The sequence below is a fragment of the Schistocerca gregaria genome, chromosome 1 (assembly GCF_023897955.1).
Source record: "Schistocerca gregaria isolate iqSchGreg1 chromosome 1, iqSchGreg1.2, whole genome shotgun sequence".
NCBI classification, from domain to species: Eukaryota; Metazoa; Arthropoda; class Insecta; order Orthoptera; family Acrididae; genus Schistocerca; species Schistocerca gregaria.
This window is the reverse complement of record NC_064920.1, coordinates 1,029,152,095-1,029,169,864: the sequence shown is the minus strand read 5'-3', so window position 1 is coordinate 1,029,169,864 and position 17,770 is coordinate 1,029,152,095. Positions and strand designations below refer to the sequence as shown.

Sequence of the window (17,770 nt, the reverse complement as noted above, 5' to 3'; positions counted from 1 at the left end):
TTCCGTTTCCTCGTTAGTAACTCTCCTTTGCCGGATGTGTTTCCGATGCGTTAAAGATCCAGTTATTCTCAATTTATCATACACGTATTTAAATGTACGATGTGTAGGGTGTGTACGTTGAGGGCATCTTTCAGCGTATAAGTCTCTAGCTCTCACTGAATTTCGTTGGCATTCTCCGTAAATGAGAAGCATATCGACTTGTTTTTCGAAGGAATACATCATTCAGATTCCCTTGACTCGACGATACTAGCCTTACCGTTCCTATTAGTGTTGTATTGGCGAAACCGAAGAATGGTATTTACATGTCAATGGCACGTTAGATGGATACGCCGTATTCGGCGAATATTTACTATTTGCGCGATATACCAGAGAGAGTTGTAAAAAGCATGTGCTTCGATAAGTGATAAGCAATACCACTTCGAACACCTTCTGTAAATGGACGTTCACGCCACCTTTTTGACCTTCATTGACCTTACTGTTACACATCATTGGACTTGTCTCGATAGCCGCCATCGGAAAATAAGTACCAAACTATAGCATCCCAATTAAAAAAAAAAAAAAAAAAAAAAACAAAGTTGACCTTCATATCTCTGACGCGACCCCACCTAGCAACAAGAAAACCAACCTCATATTACGGCCCCCATTGTTCCGTGCACCATTTGTCCCACAAACTTTTCGGCTACTATCATACTTTCGGAGTTATTCTAGGTGGCAATAGTTAGTGACTCACCCTGTACACAGAACTGGAAATGTTACGCATCAGTTGTCAAGTGTGTTATATATTTACCAAATTAAGTTTCGGGACTATGCTACCTCATTATTAAGTGCTAAAAAACTTGGAAACAAATCAACACATTGCAATACTACAAATGCTGACAACCCAGTAAATATCTTTCTTGTCTTGTATTATAATATAACTTCAAGTTTTTATGTCGTTAAAATAAAAATCCAGCTGCAAACATGTATTATAAAACCTAAAACTCTTCCTTGACTATCTCTTGTTGGCCTGTCATACTCTCAAAAGGCTCAGTTGTAAAATAAAGGCAGCTAACTGCCTTCACCTACCAAAGACAGTACTATCTTGCAACGCATATATCACACACTCCAAACATGATACTGCCTACCGTAAAATTTTTGAACTGTATGTATAGTCCTAGAATATCTTAAAAACAATACTGCACTTACGTTGCAATGTTTCCATCCACATATGAGGAGAATCCAAAGGAAAGGTACCTAAAAGCACTCTGTGTATAATTCAAGTCTTCACTCAAAAGTAATCACCAAAGGAGTGAGCATAACTATACCACTCTTTCCACGATCTGAAGGATTGCCTGTTCCCGGAATTCCTGTGGCTGTGATAGGAGTCAGTCTTGCACTGTGTCCTCCAGCTCGTCGTCCAAGTTGAGCAGACAAACACATGCAAGTTCCAGCGCGGCATGTCTGAGCTGTGGGGCGAATGTTCAAGCTGCTGCCAACTGAACTTGGCCGTTATACTTTGTGTGACCTTGGAGACGTGTGGATGCGCACTGGTGTGGAGCACAATCACTCCCTTCGTGAGCACCCCTGGCGGTTTGATTTTGTTGGACGTATGTAGGCTACGTAGTGTCTCTCAGTAAAAGTCACTGTTAATGGTTTTTCTGTGCTCGAGGATTTCGATGAGTATCAGACCTCGGATGTCGAAAAAGATGGTGAGCGTCACTCTGCCTGATGAGGGTACAGTTCGAATTTTTCAGGAGGAGGTGGCGACGCATGCTTACACTGCATGCTGACCCTAGATGTCTCACTACAGTATCCCAAACTAATGGTTAAGTGGGCCCACAAGCGCTCCTTCGACACTTCAGTCTCGTCATTTAACATGCTGAAACATTTCTCTCCTAACGCGTAGACAACCTCAACTTACTTAAATTTGACAGAAACGTCCCTTTTTTAAAAAAAAAAAAATGCAATACACTCACGCTGTCTGTGATGCTACCCTACGAATACTGCTCATTCTTGAGGTGCTTCGCCACCGACGATGAGCCATTCTCTTTATTATTATCCTCTTTAATTCTCATTTTAAAGTTTCTTCACATTTGCCCCAAATACTTTATTACACAATCCTGACACTTTACTTCATAAACTCCCAATTTCCCTATCCAGTTCTCCCCTGTGCCAATCTTATGCTTCAGCCATGTCTGGAGACGTCGCAGACAGCGGTTGGATACCACCCTGAATGTCGCCGGCAATACGGCCCGACAACCAGGAGTGATGGTCTGGGAGCCATTTTATTTCATGCCAGGACCTCTTTGGTTGTCATCGGCGGCACCTTTACAGCAGAGTGGTACTTCAATGGTATTCTACGCCCCCATTTGTTGCCCTCCACGGCAAGCCATCGGACCTTACGTCTCAGCAAAATCATGATGATCTAGTTGAGGGGGCACTCGACATCATGGTCATCAGCGCTCTGGCGGAAAGTCAATATGAAATCTCATGGGTGGGGACGAAGTCTGTCCCCACCTACGGCGCAGTTAATAACTTACTATAGTCTGCCGCCCTTCCATACCAGTTTAGGGATGAGGCCTGACGGTTCACAAAATTTCACCATCCTGTTAACACTGGTATCGGTGTCTTCGAGGATGGTGGGCAGATCCCCAGCGAGACCGAGGACTGCCCTAATATCAGTATACAGGACACACGTAGCCGCAATATGCTGATCTGAAAGCGGCACGCCACAAACTTCACAGAATGGTAGATCTTCCAATTCTCAGCAAGTTTTCCTATTTGTAATACACAAGTATCACATGTTATGACTGTTGTGTTTCGTTTTGGAGGTTTTCACTCTCGACTTCCGTCGTTGTAAATTAATTGACACCCGTTTATACGTTTTTTTTTTTCATTTCTGTGAGAGGTCTATGCGGCGTCTAGCCTACTTTAACTTCTCGTCAGTATTACTTGCGACGGTAACATACCCGTGCCACATAACGTGTGTAGTACGGCAGTTGCAAAGACTACAGAAAGAGAACAGACACGTCAGTAACCGGATGGACAGTTCATGAGTTTGATGGGGGGGGGGGGGGGGGGGGACGAGCTCGAGAGAGATTTGAACACGGGTCTCCCGCTTCGCAATCCGACAGCATGACCACATAACCATACTCGGGGGCTCTAGCAATTCGCGCTATGTTGCACGTCCTGTGCTTGGACCGTTCACTGTTTTTGTTTTGCTTCTTTTTCATAGTTCAGTACACCTTGTTCCCCACACGGGAAGACTTTCAACTGCTTGTCTTCGTGCTTACCAAACCCTATCTTGGTCACCAAGGTCGCCAACTCCGTCCCCAGTTGAGAACGTTCGAAGCATTATGGTCAGGGCCCTCCAACCCGCTCGGGATTTTGACGATATCATACGCCAATTGGACAGAATTTGGCACTATATCCACCATGAGGACATCTAAAAAGCCATGTCAGTCAATGTGAAACCGAATTACTGCTTGTATAAGGCTAGAGGTGGACCAACGAGTGACTGACTTGCTCAATTTGTGAAGCTCTTGCTTTTGAACAAATCTGCGGATTTTTCTGAAATAGTAATCTTTTGTTTGTTGTTTAATCTTTTTAAAAACGGGAGTGCCCTGCGCTCTTTGCCAGTCAATCGGAATTGTTCATTGCGGGAAAGATTCTTAAAAAATACAGGTTGTGGAAACACGAATTCCGTGAGAGCTTGATGCCTTGTTAGCCTTTGAATTATTTTTCAATAGCGAGCGTGTGAGACATTATGCCACGTTTCAGCCCACGTTTTAATTCTCATGTTTTATTATACAGTATCTGAAGGCGCACACTGCTGCTAAGTTAGCGAGCAGTCAAGACCGGTAGACCTACCCATCCCACAAAGCTGCAGATGGTCACGAAGCTTGGGAAAGACGGAGCGAATATTTAGAAGCAGTAACTAACCGCGACGTATGCACTGACAGCAGTAATTCACCTACTTGGTTTGGAGCCAAGCGCATAACTTTGATTATTTATATTTACAGTCTGAATGTTTGTACAGCCTTCTAACTACGCTGGCGACGTTATACACACTGACGACTTCCTAGATATGATTTCAATAACGCTAAATTCGCGCTCAGAGCTTAATTAAAGATTTCGTTTAACGCTATAAATCGTTGGCGGGCACAACCGAGCAGTCACAAGCGCGCCCTGAGTGGGCAGGCACAAAACATCTAAGTTAGCTCACAAGTTCGTGACTAGCTTTCAAGCTGACATACTGTGTGTCTCACAAGTTCTAGTATGATTTACTTTAATGTAAACTAAAGTTTAAAATAGCTTCAAGAAACGTTTGTAAATTCAGTCTAGAAATAACTGACGCCAACATCACGTTCTTACTGCAAGTTGATGTTTCGTGGCATTCAAATTAAATGAAAGTATTATTCAGTCTGGGAAACACCTGCGTTCGGTTTCGTACAGATGTCAAAATCATGTGGAGATATTTTGTGAGCCTTCATTGCACTGCCATCAAAATCGTGTTGAGATGTTTTTGTGAACTTCCATGGTCCTCTATAATAGATTATTATAATATGCAATCTTTCGAGCAAACATTTATTATTCTATTAGACTGACTAAGACTCATTTTCCCGATTTTGAGATTGAGAGAATCACGCACCCTAATGCTTAAGTTGCCTACAAATAGCAGCCCATTTCTTTCTCTCCGCTGGCTATCGGACTCGCCGAAAGAAAACCCGCTTCTCGGGCAAGCCAGGCAAGACCTGATATTGATCGGAGACCAGGCTAGCAAATTCATAGTGAGGGGAACATGCTATATTTAGTGGTTAACACTTACTTTCATTTTACCAAAGACCAAAATTTATTGCCTCTAGCCACATGAGGAAAACACAGCTAGATTATCAGACCACGTTCAAGGAATTTTACTGTCACCACAAGAGAAAACAGTTCGCAAGGTCTCTATGTACAGCCATCGGTGTACCTTGACTCACTGCTCAATAAAAGGTTCTTCCACAACTTCACAGACCAATGGACGCGTTCTTTGACTTACTGTCATCGACATCAAGTCCCGTTCTTGAGAACAGTGGCATTCGGGACGACGACGGTACAAAACCGTCTCCGGCCATCCTGATTTACGTTTTCCGTGATTTCCCTAAATAGTTCCACGTAAATGCCGGGATGATTCTTTGAAAGGGCACTGCCGATTTCCTTTCCCATCCTTCCCTAATCCGAGCTTGTGATCTGTCTCTAATGGCCTCGTTGTCGACGGGACGTTAAACACTAATCTCCTCCTCTCCTCCTCTTGAGAACAGTGGAATTTGATCGGCAGCATGGAACATATTTCGAAAATAGTGTTCATGTTCATTCAGGTGCACCTACTAAACCTTTCTACATGAAAAAACAATTCCTTTGGTAATAAAAGACGACACAACTTCTACATACAAATTGTGTAACATAAGACTTGCGCTTCTATTCAGATTCAATAGGAAGGATATTCTCCTGTGAATTACGAAATCGGTTTAAAATCGGCGATAGAGTTGCGATCGGTAAACACAAACTTCTTTCCAAACTTTCCTTTAGTATATACAAAGGAAAGAAAAAGTTAATTTTCAAAGCGAGCAACTTTTTTTCAGCCAAGAGAAAAAGAGAAGGGCTCAGCCGGGATTTAAACATTTTTTTTGAACGCATATAGACTTTTATTTACAAAATAACAATTGTCGTTTTACAAATACAGTTTATATTTTACTTGTAAAGGCGAGACAATCCATTCTTTGCTTTTATTTTGCTGTTACTGTACTGTCCAGGTAATTATTTCGTTTGGTGCTTTTTCTTCAATCTTTTTCGAGAGTCTCTCAGTCAGAGTTCGTTATTTGTTTCTTGCACTGTTTATTGTTGCAGTTTCACTTTTCTGAGTCTTTGTACACTACATTTGTACGTGTGGCAGAATGAATTTTGAATAATCATTGCTTGTACGATCTAGTTATTAACAGAGAATAATTAGTAAAAATAATTAGTAAAGAAAGTTATTTTATGGAAATTTGACTTATTACTAGTTATGGTATTATTTTTATTGTTATTATTTTGTAGATATTTTGAGTTGTGGATGTGCTCTGTTCATTTTAAAATAATGTTGAGTTATTACTATCTTCTTATTTAATCTTGTGTTGGAAAACAAGGGGGAGGCATTTTACGTCGACTGTTGGAAACGAGACCTTAGTTGGACATGCACTAGGCATGAAAACAATTTGACAGAATATTAACGAGTGTATCAGTTGTCAGCTGACGAAAGAAAAGGACATTACAATTTTAGCGAATTATTTAGCCTATTTTTTCCGATTGAGCAAAGTGCAGTACACTAGGAAGCAGTATATAGCGCAATTGTAGAGCTAGTTTAATATAGGTGGTGCGTGAGAGTAAGGAAGACTAAAAGGAGGAAACTATTCGTGGTGGAAAGACAGACATATAGATGCATGTGAATCGCCAGTTTGTTGTACTGATAGAACTGTGATAGTTTTGTGGTACTCGCAGTTACGCACACCTCTCGATTGCACGCGATGGAGGGTAGAAAACAAAAAAAAAAAAAAAAAAAAAAAAAAAAAAAAAAAAAAACAAAAAAAAAAAAATACGAAACACAAACGACACTCCTAGCTATGGTTATATTGACACTATATTGGAGACTTTTACGTGTTCGATCACTTTTAACTGTCACTTTTGTTTAAAGACACTTTAGCACTTCACTTTAACACACGTATCACTGTTGGGGTGTGGGAGGACATCTGCGACTGCGACAAGGGCGTGGGGGGGGGGGGGGGGGGCGGGTTGTGGCGGTGAGCGGCGACGATGGCAACGGCGACGGCGACGGCGACGGCGACGGCGGTGATGGACACGTCACGTGGCGGTAGACAGGGCGTCCCTGAAGGCAGCGGTCAGCGGGATCTCCAGGAAGTTGTGGAAAGTCTCACGATATGTAGCGCGTTGTTTTGCGTTTTTGTGCTCTTCCCACAAGTCCGTGTGGACCTGCACGCTGTCTAACTGCTTTTTGGTAATGACTGCGTGTGCAGTCATGGCGAGTACCCACATCGTGGCTGTTCGTTTTGGCCTGGGGAACGGTTTCGCGTCAGTGACGGTGAGAGCCGTGACATGGATGTTTCTTGGGTCGCTTCTGTTTATGTGGGCTATTATCTTCTTGCTTGTCTCCAATATGTTGCTGGTTGCCCTGCATACGAAACGGTGCTCTACAGTGTCCTTTTCGTTGCAGGTTTCACAATTGGGCGATTCTTTTATACGGATCCGCGTCAGCCTCTCGTTGGTAGGTACGGTGTTGTGCACTACTTTGTACCACGCAGATCTGGCGTGCTCCGGTATTGCTTTTTCTGATATATTTCTCCAGACGACTGGCCAGTCGTGGTCTGGAGATTTTATCTCGATTCTTGTTCTGTGTGTTTGCCCTCTTAGTGCGCCGTAGATGTTTTACGCCGTCCTTAGTTGCGGGTTTGTTACGGTGGGCAGTGCGTAGCTCTTATCGAGGATTAGTTGCCTGATGTGTCGCATCTTAAACGGTATGTGACTGGTGTCTACCGGCGCTTCTTCTGATCGTGGCCTGTAGATGTTTATTAGGCTGGCCGTGATGCTGTCTTTGTTCTTGCCTTCCATTTGGATTGCTCTGTGGAGTAGCAGCGCAGCACACTTTGTCCTGCGTCCACCAGCCCCAGCCCTCCTTCCTTCTTCTTCAGTGAGCACGTCGCCTGCGATACTTTGAATATTTCCCGCCTCCACAGCAGGTAGTAGACGGATCCTTGTATCGCTCGTGCGATTTCTGTTGGTGCACTCAGTATCTGTGCCACGTACCAGGCTTTCGACAGGATCGTTGTGTTGATCAATTCTACTTTTTGTCCTAATGTTAGATGTCTACTCGAGTGAGTCCTGGCGAGCCCTCGTATTGTATGTAGGGTTGTTCGCCAGTTTTGTGTCGCCATCTTTAGTGGACATTTTTGGATCAGTATCCCTAGTGTTTTGTGGCAATAACCATATTATATTATTCACACACTCCATACGTGAATGGAACAAGAAGAAATCCTAAAAACTGGTACGATAGGACGTACTCTCTGGTATGCACCTCACGATGATTTGCAGAGTACAGATAACTCATATGACTGAAAGAATTCCCGTCTTTCCTGCCGAGGCATTCTTATAAGCCTAAGTAACGTGCAATAATCGTCCATTTAACATTGCCATCATTATTAACCTCACACTCAGGAATAAGCAAATGAAGTTAAAATATAGGGCTCAGCCGGGATTTGAACCCGGGACCTCCTGCACCCAAAGCAGGAATCATACCCCTAGACCACTGAGCCCGCTACATAATGTCTGCGAAATCATCCCAGTTCCTCGCGAGCGGTTCGTTCTCTGCGTGGCTGCCGAGTCGTGAAGCGGTTTCTGGCCTGTAGCTATACAACTAGCGCCGCACATGCAATCATAGTGTCACTTTATACGCATGTAACAACGCATTTCTTCACACACTTGAATGCTACGTTTACTTTCAACTCGTTATCGTATAGCTGCTACCGGATTTGGGTAGTCAATTGTCTCAGCGGGACCGCTTATCTATGATATAAAGGCGGAGTGCGATTCAGTTCAATGACCAGTAACCGCTTTTCGTTAGATATTTTGTAAGATTTTTGCTGACTTAACTGTGAGTTCTTAGTAAAACATTGTAATTATTACGAAAGAAAAAGCAGCATGAAAACACACAATTCACTGTGAAGAGGAGAGGTTTAGACATAAATTTCGTGGACGTCCGTGTATATAAGGGACAGTGAAATGAAAACGAGACATATGGAAAAAAGTAAGCAAACTATTTATTATTTCAAAAGTAATCTCTTAAAGTTAATACATTTATCTCACTGAGAGACAGAACGGCCAATGCCTTCATGTAAAAATGTTTGGAATGATGGCTGTTGCCAAGGCGTGCACCTCTTCATCCGAAGCAAATCGACACTCATTGACTTCCTGGAAAACGTAGCCACAATTAACCCACACCGGAACGTGGACACTTCGCAAAAACTAAAGCCCCGATCAAGTCCAAATGCCCAGGAATGTTGACGGACGGGATCATTCTGTTGCAGCATAATGCACGCCGCTTGCTGCCAAAGATGTTTCGCCTGCGCTGCACAAGTGTCGCTGGGAAGCCCTTTCACGATCTCTATACTGTCCCGATCTCTCCCCATGCGATTTCCATGTTTTTGGAGCCACTAAGAAAGACATCCGTGGCCGTCGATTAGCTGCGTTCAATCATGTTTCCCTAGACAACAGCAAACTTTTTTTCTACGAAGGCATTGGCCGTCTTGTTTCACAGTGGGATGAATGTATTAACAGTTATCGCGATTTATTTCCACATAATTAACTTTTTTCCATCTGTATCGTTCTCATTTGACTGCCCCTCGTACGTCCACATACGAAGCCAAAAATTTAAAATACAACAGACACCTTCACAGACTACATTACAGCTATTTTAGAACTTAAAAAAAAAAAAAAAAATTAACACGCTGCCTTCCACTGTATTGCGCAACATTTACTATCACACAGTGTTAGCCTAAATTCCAAGCAAGAAAAGATGCGTGTTGCCTCGTTAACATATAGTTCACGAGAATAGGCAACATCTTGGATGTGCAAGGTATTTAGTCATCTACTATATCATGGAGTCAATAACCAAGAATCCGTTAATTAAACGGATATTCCCTATAAATGAAGGGGGAGTATTTAAAATCACTTGTCAGCAATGTGGCTGGTGCTACATATGAATAATAATAGAGGTGTATTTCGGCACAGACTGAAGGAACCTCACGATGCTGGAAAGAAACAGCCTCCAGCTCTACGAAACATTTTTTAGAAATTAGCCATAAATATTCCACAGATGTCGAAATACTGCACTCGTAATAGAGGGAACAGATACTTTCCAGAAATCTTAGTATGTAAAAAATCACAAGGGCCACAAATAATTGCTAATGAATGATCAAACGGTATTTGCTTTCTCTCAGTTTCAGAATAGATAATGGAAAGGTCTCCTCCACCCATCCTATGTTGTTCAGGTATCTGATTTGCACCAAGTCTTCCGGCCTTGAATCCTGTGAGTATTACAGCAGTAGACTTGTGTACAAAATACCAACCCTCCCTCCCCCCTTTTTTCATTTTGGTTCAGTGATTAACTATGAATTTAACCTGAACCCAAGTTCGAATTTACACCACCACTGTCTCCTATTATCATTTAATTTATTGTTAGACAGGGTGAGTCACCTAACATTACCACTGGAATCACCTTCCAAATCACAACAAACACTGAACAGCCAATTCCACAGACTGAAAGTGAGGAGAGGGCCAGGTGGAATTGGTTAATACAAACCATTGAGAAGTGCACGTAAGTATGATTTTCAACACATACTTATGTTTTTTTTAATGGAAACCTGTTATCTTTAGCACAACTGAAAATAGAAACAAATACCTAATCAATACCGTTTCTTATATTGTAAAATGTTAAGTACACCCGGAGTAATTTGTAAACGTTATGTTGACGCTTGAAACCTCAGATATTCAGACACCTGTTGTAACAAACAAGATCTGTAGGGGTATGTTTACGAGTTTGGCTGCCTCAGTGTCTGCATGTAGCGCTTGCTGAATTAGTCCTTGTACCAGAATAACTGTAGTACACCGATGTTGCGGGACGTCTGCGATGGTGTACTGTACACAATTAAGGACAAAAGTACGCACAGTAGAAACGTGAGAGGGTCGCAAGTACAACAGGGTGTACAGTGTTTTAAGAACTGTGAAAATGGTTTATTCTATCTCTGAAAAGGCAGAGATGATACTCATCTATGGCAAGCGTAGACAAAATGCAACTGCAGCCTGCATGTTGTACGCAGAAAGGTTCCCGGACAGGGATCATCCAACGCGCCGCACATCTGAAAACATCTACAAACAATTGTATGCAATAGATATGGTCGTAACACGCAAACGGGTTCGTAACAAACCCGTCACAGGAGCAATTGGTATGTTGAAACTTCCTGGCAGATTAAAACTGTTTTTCCGACAGAGACTCGAACTCGGGACCTTTGCCTTTCGCGGGCACTACCATCTGAGCCACCCAAGCACGACTCACGCCCGGTCCTCACAGCTTTACTGTAGAGTCAAACAGGTAGTCGACAGGTAGAGCGACCATCTCTACATCTACATATCTACTCCGCTAGCCACCAAGCGGTGTGTGGCGGTGTTCGCATTGACGACACTTTGAGCAGTGGCTCTACCCTTCATTCGATCCCTGCGAAACCCTACATTTCAGCAGGATAATGCACGACCTCATGTTGCAGGTCCTGTACGGGCCTTTCTGGATACAAAAAATGTTCCACTGCTGTCCTGGCCAGCACATTCTCCAGGTCTCTCCCCAATTAAAAAGTCTGATCAATGGTGGCCGAGCAACTGGCTCGTGACAATACGGCAGTCACTACTCTTGATGAACTGTGGTATCATGGTGAAGCTTCAAGGGCAGCTGTACCTGTACACGCCATCCAAGCTCTGTTTGCCTGAATGCCCAGGCGTATCAATGTCGTTATTACGGCCAGAGGTGGTTGTTCTGGGTACTGATTTCTCAGGCTCTATGCACCCAAATTGCGTGAAAATGTAATCACATGTCAGGTGTAGTATAATATATTTGTCCAATGAATACCTGTTTATCATCTGCATTTCTTCTTGGTGTAGCAATTTCTATGGCCAGTAGTGTAATTCCCAAATCACAAGTCCAACCATTAAATTTTCAGAACAGACCAACAGTGAAAGTTAAGTGTCAACAGTTAACATCCAGCAATATTTTCTTTTACATGCGCTGAATGAATACAAAATAGAGGTGATGGCGAAACATCTCAACCACTAGAGAACTAAGATCAACGTTTGCAAATATTAGCACAATAATTACAGGCTAAAATAATATGATTAATCATAAATCGGATAATATTATCCATTTCAGGAGAGACGTAAAATATGAACGTAAGATCTTGTAAATAAGAGCATAGGCTTAGCGGGAACAGCTCCAGTAAGGTAACGTCCGGCAGCTACAAACACTCCCGATGTGTGAAACACGAGATAAAAGATAGAAGTTAAGAAAATGTAATTCGCCCAAACCTTAATAACTTTATGGCATAAAACTTTTAAATCTGCCATAACAATGAAACGATAACTTACTCAAAATTGCACAGAGCAAACATCGTTCCGTATAAGCGCGAAACAGGGGCGAGTGTCATGAATTTGGTACGCGAGTTGGGTGGCAACAATTAAAATACAGACTTTTTCGTTGCGGTGAGATCTTCTTGCGTAATTTCAATCTCCAACTTTCTCCTCCGAATGCGAAAATATTTTTTGTCAGCGTGCACCAACATAGGGAGAATTGATCATTGTAATAAAATAAGAGAAGTGAGATTTCGCACGAAAGATGTGTTTGTTTTACCTGCGTGCTGTTAGGCATTGGAAAGGTAGAGAAATAGTGTGCAAGTGGTTCGATGAACCGTCTGCCACGCATTTAAGTTTGAACTGCAGAGTAGTACGTAGCTGTAGAAGAATCGTAACCGAGACTTCCCGGAGGTTTTCCTTGGTTGTAAGGCAAATGTAGGAATTGGTAAACCCTTCCTATTTGCAAAAACTGTGTTCCACATAATATTCTTTGTTTCTTGATAGTGTTGGACGTTTCACCTTTAAGTTCCAATTTCCTACATCAACCGCACCTGAATATCGGAAAAAGCCCGAAATATGTAGTACAACAATAAACTAATTATCATCAAGTAGCTGGCAGCAGTAACGGATAATTTATTATTACAATGAATTTTTTGATCGTCACCGATAGAATCATAGCAAGATTAATGTTAAGACGCTGTAACAGTGAACCTGATGAAGGTCCAATGAAGCTCTCATGGTTATCATGCCACAACACGCAAACAGATACTATGTTCGTGAATGAAAGCCACATAACTAGGAAAGTTGCATTATATTTTGAAAATAATAATGTTATTAAGCATCCGGAGCTGTTTGATGAGAAAATTACAGTAGTCTACGGTAACATGCAGCAAAAATGCTGAAGAACTGTATCGAGGAGTGAAGTGGTAAATTGTAAGCAGTGTATCAGTCTCTCGTTTATATGGCGTATACGGAACCACGGGTTGTAGCTATCTTTCATAAAGCCTCCACAAACAAATGAACATTCAGGATGAATATAAATTTAATGCTTTATTGATTATCAGCAGCTCATTTACATTTTACCTTCGTATCAAAACAACTGTCAGTGAGTCAGAACGATCGCGAAACATAGTGAACACGAACGAAAGGGAAAAAAAGATCGGAAATTGTTACAATTGTCCTTAGCGTAGCTATGTAGTTTGTTTTCTGACTGCAATAATTTATTGGGAATCAATGTGATGCCGAACTGTTGTGTGTTTCCATGAAGTACTTCAATATGAACCGGCTAGACCTCGCGGTCCCATGGTGTAATGGTTAGCACTCTGGACTTTGAATCCAGCGATCCGAGTTCAAATCTCGGTGGGACCTAATATTTTTAATTCGTTTTTATTATCGCACTCGGATCTATAAGTGCCACGGATGACGATTCTGTTTTTTTTTTTTTTTTTTTTCCTGGATTATGTCAGCAGTTACATGAAACATATTAGTCAACTATTACTCGTACTGCCGGGATTGGCAACTCCAGCACGCACGAGTATGTTGCTGTGCGGTACTGTGATACGAACATCTTCCAATGTAGTTAGTAACGACGATTTTCTCCGTTTCAAGATTTATATGGGCATTTTGCAAACTGACAGCGGCTAATTTTGCAAACTGACAGCGGCTACGCTGACTTAACAATTATTACAACTGTTCCTGACGGACTTTTGACTCCCAGTAATCTGAACGAGGATAGAGCAATTAAATGACAAATTCCTTGTAAATATTACTTGGAATCTCCTGCCACAGATGCATCTGAATAGTAAAAAAGTAAAATGTGAAAACATTTTAATATTGCAGTAATAGTAATATGTTTACATCAGTACTTAGTATACTGCTTTATTGTAACATCTAATAAAACGCAAAAGTCGGAAAACTTGAGAACTTTTATTATTCAGTTAATTTAAGAGCTATGGCAGTAATAAACTCTCCTAACTTTAACAGTGTCATAATGTACACAATATAAAATCGAAATGTGAACTCACCATTGTCAGTATTTCACTTAGCTGTATCACTTCGACTATGAACGCAGGTCTGAAACTGTTGCTATGTGAGCCTGCAAAAGTAGTGAATACTGTTTCCCTCAGTTGTTTTCATCTACGTTCAGAGAGAAAGTAATATTTTAAAATTTTCTTTCTCAGTAAAGAGTCTTTCCCTTTCTGTTTTCCCTTACTTAGTTTCGTGTGGTTTGTCGGTTGTACTTGTATTGTATAGTATAATGTATTGAACTGGGGACCTAGAAACGACGGAGAGGCTTCGTCCCCGCCGTAGCTCTCAGTGGTTCACAACCCCGTAACAGGCTACAGCAGTCCACTTACCCACCACCGAACGCAGGGTTATTGTGCGGTTCGGCCCCCAGTGGTAACACCCCCACCCCTTTCCAGCCTGTTACTTAAAAATAAATAATACTTATAGCAAAATTAAAACTTTACAGTTTTGAACACGGCTGTTATTCGGTAATTGTCATTCAACAAAGGATTAAACAGCCAACCGCTTGCACGTAAACGTTAGGTATATTGACCTAGGTTTCGATACCTACTATGGGTGTTTTCATCAGAATAATTGTTGCTAACTCTTATAAAAATGAGGTATGCATAGAAACACATAAACAAAGATGACAATTTATATGACGCACGAAGATTACTTACGTACAATTACATTGCACTTATGCTCCTCTCAACAGTAAAACATAACGTTCTAGCCTTTGCCACGTGTGCCTAGGTGGGAACAACATCAGACTGATCGGCCCAGTGGCTTACACTGCTGTCATAAAAACAATACTAGTTGCGCCGCCTATCAGTTGCGGACATGTGTCCATTTGAAACTTTATAACAGAAATACTTGAAAAAAAAAACGACAGTTAATTTTAAAAACAAAATATAAAGAGAGCTTAGTATCTTTTTGAAAATACACAGTAGTCAAGCAGATTAAGTGTAATAGAGCCTTCTGTTAGGCTTTACAGAAATTACTACTACGTAAAAGACAGAATGATGTAGAAAAAATTTTACAAACAGCTGTACAATCCAGGAAATATTTGCATGAAGGTACCTTCTGCAGCACATAGCTATAAGATTAGCAGAAAATAATGTTTCGAAACCAGAATCAGGGAAAATATAGTAAAAATAGAGGAATCAAAATTCCGCGAGCAGTGGCTTGAAACCATTAAAAACAATTTTGTTACGTGGCTGTAACTGTTCACAGAGTATGAGACCATCGTTCTTAGAAATATGCTTGAAAATCTCTAGCTCTTCAAGTACATCGAACCTATGACCTTTCTTTTCTCTATGTAAAATGGAAATTTCTTCAATGCGATCCGGTTTGTGTTCGGAAATTAGTAGACGATCAGCAAATGTGGAATTGTGTACATCAGTGCCTCTTTTTTCCAACAAATGTTCCTTGTACATGAAACAAAAAGAGCTTCAAGTTTGTCTTATATAATACACGGAACACGTATTGCAAGTGATTTTATACACTCCTGAGCTGTGTATCGGCGCAACTATGGACTTAGAGACTATGGATGAGATTTTTTGCGAGTTATTGTTGGTGGAAAAGACAATTTTGAATCCATATTTTTTAACGAGAAGATGGCGAATGTTAAACGAAATACGGCCTAGAAAATGTATCGAGAAAACATTTTTATACTCCTTACTGTAATGAATAGCACAGCTGCCGAAACTGGCCACTTTAGCGCCAGTTTTAACTTTGAAGATCGTGTCAACTAAGCCGTTACTAACTGCAATAGTTTTGATAGTGCACGGTGAATGGTTGAATGGAAAAATCTTTTCTTATGGGAATGAGGATGCACTGAACTAGCGGGCACAATTTCATCTGTATTAGTGATTTTTCGAAAAATACTGAAAGAGAGTGTCGTTGTCAATAGCAATAATGAGGTACAAGTAATTAAGTTGATGGTCGTCATTTCCTGGCTCACAAGTGAAGATAATTTTTTCATGAAGACTATTAAAAATTTCAAACAAATGCTAAATTCCTTTCCGGGAACCACTGTATATGATCAAAATGTCATCTACCTGCTGAGCATACGGCAAAATATGAAATAGTAATTTCTGTAAAGCCTAACGGGTGGCTGTATTATACTTAATCTGCTTGATTGTTGTGTATTTTCAAAAAGACATTAAGCTCTTTAAATTTTGTTTTAAAATTAAATGTATTTTTTAAAAGTATTTCTATTACAATGTATCAAATGGGCACATGTTACCGTCCGCGCCTGATAGGCGGCGCAACTCACTGTTTCCGACACAGCAGTATAAACCAGTGGGCCGATGAGTCTGTTGTTCCCAGCAGGGCACACGAGGCAAAGGCTAGAACGCTGAATTTTACTTTTGACAGGCGCATAGCTGCTCCGAATTCTATCTATTGCTGTAGAACAATGTAATTTTACGTAGGCCTAAGTAACCCTTGTGAGTCATATAAATTGTCATCTTTGTTAATGCGTTTTTGGTCATACTTCATTTCCTATGTATTATTTTATGGGATTTAGCAATATTTATTCTGATGAAGACACCCCTAGTAGGTGTCGAAAACTAGGTCAATGTATCTACCGTTCATGTGCAACCAGTTGGCTTTTTAATCCTATGTTTAGAAAAATTGAACTGTTAATGTTTAATTAAGATTTTATTCGAAAATTGTTGCTTTGCAACACGACACAGAGGGGTGTTGTAGTACAAATAAAAAAAGGCAATACAGATTCATCTTATAGCGCTAGAAAATGCAATTTCCTCACAAAAAAGTAACATTAAAAATAACGCAAAACAAAAACATATCAATCATGAATTCCCTACTTCGGCTAGCTTATATAAAACATGTTTCTGTTTTTCATAAACAACTTTCGCATTTATCAACAATAATAATAAGCTCTTGCTTTTGATCATGATCTATTGAGTACAAAGTAACAACAGGAATTAGATATATTTTCTTATGTTTGTGTATCTAGACTGTACTTACATAAAAATTAATTGATTTAGTTGTATAAAGGCACAGAAATTACGCCATCAAGTAATTTATATTGCTTATAAAAAGCAATTTATGTTTTGTAAGGATACACAATGGTCTAACACTGAACGATGTGCAGTTCTAATTATGTGCAAACCAAACAAAGAAAAAAGAGAAATCATTGACTCCCAGTTTCTCTCACACACACGCATTTATGTTTCTTCCCCTACAAACACTACCATACTGTTCCCACTATAATGTGATTTTGTGTGTCAATGGAAGAATAAGCTGTTTTTATCAATGCCATTTCTCGTGAAGTAATGTTTGTCGATAACTGTACCATTGTGACCTGACGGGCCTCAAGTCTCATTTTTCAAAAATTAAATTAAGATACAAATAAATACTGGAGTGACAAAAGTCAAGAGATATCTCCCAATCTGACCTTTTGCACGGCGTAGTACAGCTGGTCGATGTTGCATCGACTCAACAAGCTGTTGGCAGTCCCCTGTTAAGATTTCGAGCCATACTGCCTCTTATAAACGTTCAAGTTGCCGGTGCAGGACTTGGTGCACGAACAACACTCTCGATTATGTCCCAT

At 40.8% G+C, this 17,770-nt stretch overlaps 1 protein-coding gene and 2 non-coding genes across 3 annotated transcripts in view; 2 read left to right on the top strand and 1 right to left on the bottom strand.

Moving 5' to 3' along the window:
• The window catches only part of LOC126279034 (uncharacterized), a 587,657-nt gene that overhangs the window by 494,395 nt on the left and 75,492 nt on the right, over positions 1-17,770 (top strand). The window lies entirely within an intron of this gene.
• Trnap-ugg (transfer RNA proline (anticodon UGG)) lies at positions 8,253-8,324 on the bottom strand. The gene has a single exon. It is a non-coding gene; the product is annotated as a tRNA-Pro (tRNA).
• Trnaq-uug (transfer RNA glutamine (anticodon UUG)) lies at positions 13,480-13,551 on the top strand. Its single transcript has one exon. It is a non-coding gene; the product is annotated as a tRNA-Gln (tRNA).